Raw genomic sequence first — 6,000 nt, forward strand, 5'->3', positions numbered from 1 at the left:
GCAAATAAAACTCTCCAAAAAAAAACCCCCAAAAAAACCCATCAGCTTTGGGTAAAGTTTGGTTTTTGATATCATTATGTAAGTATTTTGTATTGTTTGTGTGTGTGTGGGTGTGTGTGTGTTTGACGGGGCCTTTTTCATTCCAGAAGTAAAGTTTCCCCTACTCTTACATGTTAGATACTTCAAAAATGTAATCTGTGGAAACGGTGAAGGTTCTGCTTTTCTTCTCAGAGTAATGTGATCAAAGCCGTGTTTTGGCTGCTTTAAATGAGCCACGCTGGCAGGCATTTTCCTCTTGATGTGAAACCTTACGGATAAATCAAAGGATGCAATTGAGTACAGCATTCGCATTCTGACTGTTTAGCTCTTATCACGCCACACTATTCCAGATCTGATGCTGATAGACTATTTTAATTCTTATCATAATAGACTATTTCATGCACCGATGCCTTTTTACTCCCATTCAGCTGTGATGAGGTATAATTGGTTCGTTATGCACATATTCTCAGATTGCCTATCAGTACGGCGGACAGAATTTTATTGTGTTTCCTCTTGTTGCCTTTCTCTTTTCTTTTGTGCTCGCTCTTCTGTCGGAACGGCAGCGCCGGCCCACTTCTGCGGCGCCACGTCTTCGAACGCACTCGTTCCTGCCCACGGACACAGACGGGCGCACGTATGGCGAAGGTTAATAGTCGCTGCAGTGGCGACAATCACCGATAATTGTTCACTGGAGCACAACAGCTGTCTCCTCTAATCTTAAACTGAAAGTCAGCACATGCTCACTTGCAGGGAGACGATGTCTTTTTGGCTTTCTGTTGATGAATCTGTCAGCCAGTAATTGCTCGCTCGGTGCTTAAGGTGCATAGAAATTACCGAAAGTATTAAAGATCCAAACAGAGTTAAGAGAACTAAGGCTGCTCCGTCACCTCATGTTTGAAATGCGTTTTGCTTTTCTACTTGGGCAAAACGATACCTGACAACGACTGGAGGTGAATAACTTAATAGATCGAACTTGGCAATTACGGCCTCAGAACCAGAACTGTCCGGGTCAAAAAATTAATTGTCTTGGTTTTACTGTTACAGCATCGATGTTTTAAAACGTTGTTTCATTATTCTCTCCTTCATATCTTGCGTTGATGTACTTGTCTGTCACTTACAGTGGCGTTTTGATGTGTGCCATTTATAAAAGCTGACAACAAATTGGGCCAAGCTGATTTGATTTCATTGGGCTGCGTCATTTTTGATAAAGTAAAGCTCGTTTCATCCTACATTGTAATTGTTCTTGGACTTTTCTCTTTAACTGATAAAAAGACAAAATTAGAGATCGATCAAGGAGGCTGTGAAAAACTTAATGGCAACATTGAAATGAGTCTCTGCTAAGCTGCACCATAGCAGAGAGCAGTGCGTACATCAGGGTGTTTGACAGCGGTAGGACCCTCCTCCTGGCTCTGATTGATTGTTTCCAGTCAGCACTAGGAAAAGGCAGAGGACCTTATTATTATTATTTTTTTTGGACAGATTTAATGTCTCACTCTAATGTCATGACAGTGTGAATTTCAGCAAATATGTAACATATATTTTTTAATAAGTTACACAACCCATCTTTGTGTGTGGCAAGTTTATTTAGCTTTAGAGAGAGAACTTTGACCATTTTTACTAACCTGATTGCATGTTCACAAAGCACTTCGTACCAATCAAACAGTCACAAAAAATATCTTGTTCCTTAAAAAAAACAAAACTTTTTTTTAATAGAAAGTTGACTACATCTCCTAAGGTGTATTTAACAACAACAAAAAGAAAATCACAGGGGAATTATTCTCATCATTTCACACATGCTATCCCCTTTGGATGCATAGTCGCTATGTCACTAAACATCAGGCGCCGTCAAACTGCGCCCGGGCCGCGGCTGAGGAACAATCATAACTCACAGCGAACCACGAGCCCCAGCGTCGGCCCGCCTGTGTGAGTGGGATATGTCAAAATGTGTTATGTTAGTCACTGCCCTTCTGACAGCTCATGTCAATAGGTGGGTGATACAGCTGTCATCATATTGTGGTGTGAATGAGCCTTGGCTCTGCCGCGCGAGCGTGCGCGAGAGCAGGAGTGTGTTTGTGTCTGCGGTCCCAGACGGAAGCCCAGAGGACAGATGGTGAGTTCAGACGCAGACTGACACACCGTAACCAAGCGATTACACACTCAATGACTCCCACCCCCCGACGCGAGGGGAGGAACGGGGAGAAGGCAGAGGAAGACGAGGGGGGAAAACAGACACGAGGATGAGTTATATGGGGTTGGAGATCAACGCGAAGAAAGAGCGGGACATCTGTGGAGGAGAGGAGAGTTGGGGAGAGTGGAAGTGATAGGAGCTGCGTTTCCATTACAAATGTGCGCAAATATTTGCCGCTACTCGAGTAATGTCGAAAATACACAATTTTGCAATTAAATAAGAAATGAAATTTAAATCACACGTGAAAAAGCTTGTTCACATAGTAAGTCAATAAAAATCATGAAAGTGACCATTGTAAAAAATTACATGACACGTTATCATAATTCATCCACGGCGCTAGCGCTCACCATTTATCAGCCAATCAGAGGAGACAGTGGCATCTTATTCTGGAGCAACAAGCCCCGCCTACTTAGAAGCTGCTGTGTATACAGCTCTTTGGTGAAACTGTAGTCGGCCATTTTAACCCTTGTATGTCGAAATGGGGTCCAACTGACCCCACACACGTAAAACCTGTATCATTTTCTATAGACCTATACGTTTGCCTCAGTCCTCGCACACACAAGGGTTAAGAAGCTGTGGATTCAACATGTTGGAATGACGCACAACGTTTTAAGAACTGTGATGCTGTGAGAGCTCTGGAGGAGCCAGCTGCACATCGTCTTTGAAGAAACCAAAAAAAAACGATTATCCTGCTACTTCCTGTCTTTTTCATCATTTCCACCAGTAGTAACATCAGGCTACTGATCACATGACTCTTGTGATGCAAAGAAGATGTTTCCGTTCCAGGTTTGTGAAATATGTTTAAGTCAAAACCAAGACATCCTAGCTTGAAAACTTTATATCATTAAACGTGTTTTTTTTAAAGCTAATTTATTTTTATACTTTAAATTTGTGCAATTTTATGATTAATGGAAATGCAACTACTGTGTCGCTAGCTGCTTTTTCATTACAAATGCACACAAAACTGTAGTTTTTCCACTGATGTCAAAAAGACACAATTTCGCAATTACTTTTTATTTAATGTCTCCATTAAATAAGAAACGCAGTTAAAATCACATGACTAAGTTTGTTCACATGATAACTGATTGAAAGACATGCCGTCATCCTTCCTGTCGTCTTCTTTGTCGTTTCCGCCAGTAGTAACATCTGGCCATTGATGTTAATGAAGACAATAAATACGTCAATAGCCTCGATAGCTCAGGTGTCAAAGATATGCTCTTTGATCGACAGCAGTTTGGTGAAACATCTATTTATATACGGCTGGAAAACCACCTCATGCTAGCACAAAAACTTTTTACCAAAAAACTTGAGTTTGTCCATTAAGCAAATTTATTTTCGTCCTTTCAGTTTGCACAGTTTTGCATTCAACGGACAAACGCAACTACTGAAAGACTGGAACTGGAAGGTTTGAAGAAGAGACGGCGAAAGAGAGAGAGGAGATAGAATGATGAATGAAAGGCAAGAAAGGTCTTCAGGGAGAAGGGATTACATGATAGCCAATTAGAGAGAAGGATGTTGGAAAATCCCCAGATGAAAGTGATACGTGATTGGTTCAGGGTTTATTATGCTCGCTGAACTATCATCTCCTCTTTAACACACTCAGATGCACACACAAGAAAACTCATAAACAGCCACAGATTAGATTTGGTATTCCTGAGCTGCTGCTGCTGCTGCTGTTGTTGTTGTTGTGATTGGCTCGTGATGCCGTGACACCACTGCCTTCATTAAAGACATGATTTCCTGTAATGTGGCATGCTTGATGAAACGAGAGCAGTCGAGGGAAAAGAAACCTCGTTTTTGGAGGAGAGAGAGAAAAAAAGGTGGCCCTCAAGTATTGCTGTTTACAGCAATCACCCCAGTAGAAGCCAACTCCCTCCACCACCCCCGGCCACGGACTCACACACCAAACTCTCGCCGTCACCACCGCCCAGGACTAGCACTGCCCAGGTCAGGTCAGGCGGGATCATGGGAATCTGTTCCTGTGGCCCTTCTCACCTTTTTCATCTCGGAGCGTCTCAAAAACATCCCATACTCGGGGGGGTTCTCTGTTCTCCTTTTCCTCCTCACTGTCAGCGCTCGCTGACATATACACTTCATGTGTTTTTTTGTTTTTTTTTTCTTCTTCACAGAGTCCCAGCGGATTGGCCCCCCTACGGCGTAATGAATGGGCCTTCCGGTTTTTACACTGTTACAGCAATCAGTCACCTGTTTTTCTCCCGAAATAAAACTCTTAAACGTCGCAGCACATTCTTCTGCTTTTAAACCGGACTGGAGTTAACACTTGTCTGTAAGATGAGACAAAAAGCGGTGTTAATTTGGTGAAGGAAAAAAAAAAGGCGAATCAAAAAGACCCAGTTTTTGGAGAATGACGAGGAAAACTAATTGTTGCTGACACTTGAGCCTCTTTGAAGATTTTAGTAGCATTTTGTGTGACAGACCAGCACAGAGTGGTTCAGGATTACAAATGGGAAGGAAAATCAGGCACTACGTTTTGAGTGTTTTATACGGAAGAGGATTAGGGCCACTGGAGAAAAAATGAATTCAAACCTTTTCCCCCAAATTCTGACTTTTTGGCATTAATTTCAGATTTCTTACTTTAATCTCAGTATTGATGTTTTTTTCCTCAGAATTCTGACTTCAATCTTCTGAGATGAAAGTCATAATTGTTTTCCTGTTTCAGTGGCTCTAATCCTCTTCCATAATTTGATATTTCAGAAAAGTCTATCATGTAGTTATTACCATAGTGATGACGTGGTCTGGGTGATGTCAGCTTACAGATGTTTTTTTCTGGCATCATTTTTCATCACAATTACATGTTTGATATTGTCAGACAGATCTTTCTATCAGACAAGATGACCCCAGTAAATAAAAGCTGCAGTTTTATTGATCAAGAGAAAACGCTTTCCAAGCTGACCTGGCCCTGGGCCAAAACGTTTGCGCCCCATTAATAGCTACACCCAGACCTGATTACAATAGCGGAGTGGAGTCAAGAAATCACTTAAATAGAACTGTCCTGACAACATGAAGTAGCCAAAAAGACTTCAACCAACAGCGCACCGTGCAACAAACTTCAAGTGAAAAAAAGTCTAGAACCTACCAAAATTACTTTTTTCCCCCCAAAGAACCATAAACCAATAAGTTATAATCAGCATTTCTATTGACCATATAATTGCACAATCTGACATTTCAAAAATAAATTTGCTAAACATGAGCTGATTTTTCGACAGTATCAGAATTGGTTTATTTTGCAAAACTGCAACAGAAATACCTTTTTCACATCACGAGTCACAAGATCAACAACCGAACGTTGACACTGGCACAAACCACGAAGAAGATGGGAAAAGTTGGACGATTTTTAACGACTTGTCACGTGAACAAACGTATTCATGTGTGATTTTAATTGCGTTTTCTTATTTAATGAAAACACCACAATTGTGAAATTGTGTTTTTCTACATTAATATGAGTATCAATAACAACACATTTGTAGTGGAAACACAGCGAGTATATTCTGATTTATTTATTTAAGGCTAATGGCTAAATGCTAACCTTAAGTGAAAACAAGTTTTCTTTTAAGGTTAGAAAAGTTTGTAATGTTTGTAATGTAAACACTCCCCATATTAGTATATATATATTAGTATTAGTATATGAATATATTAGTCTAGATTTTATTCAGAAACAATAACATCAGCATCCTATATTTGTGGTTTGTTTAAACCTCTCTCCTCCGCCAATCCCTCTGTTTCCTCTTCCTCCTGACGCGTTATCTCCTCTC

The sequence above is a fragment of the Poecilia formosa genome, unplaced genomic scaffold (assembly GCF_000485575.1).
Source record: "Poecilia formosa unplaced genomic scaffold, Poecilia_formosa-5.1.2 Scaffold32, whole genome shotgun sequence".
In the NCBI taxonomy this organism is placed as follows: Eukaryota; Metazoa; Chordata; class Actinopteri; order Cyprinodontiformes; family Poeciliidae; genus Poecilia; species Poecilia formosa.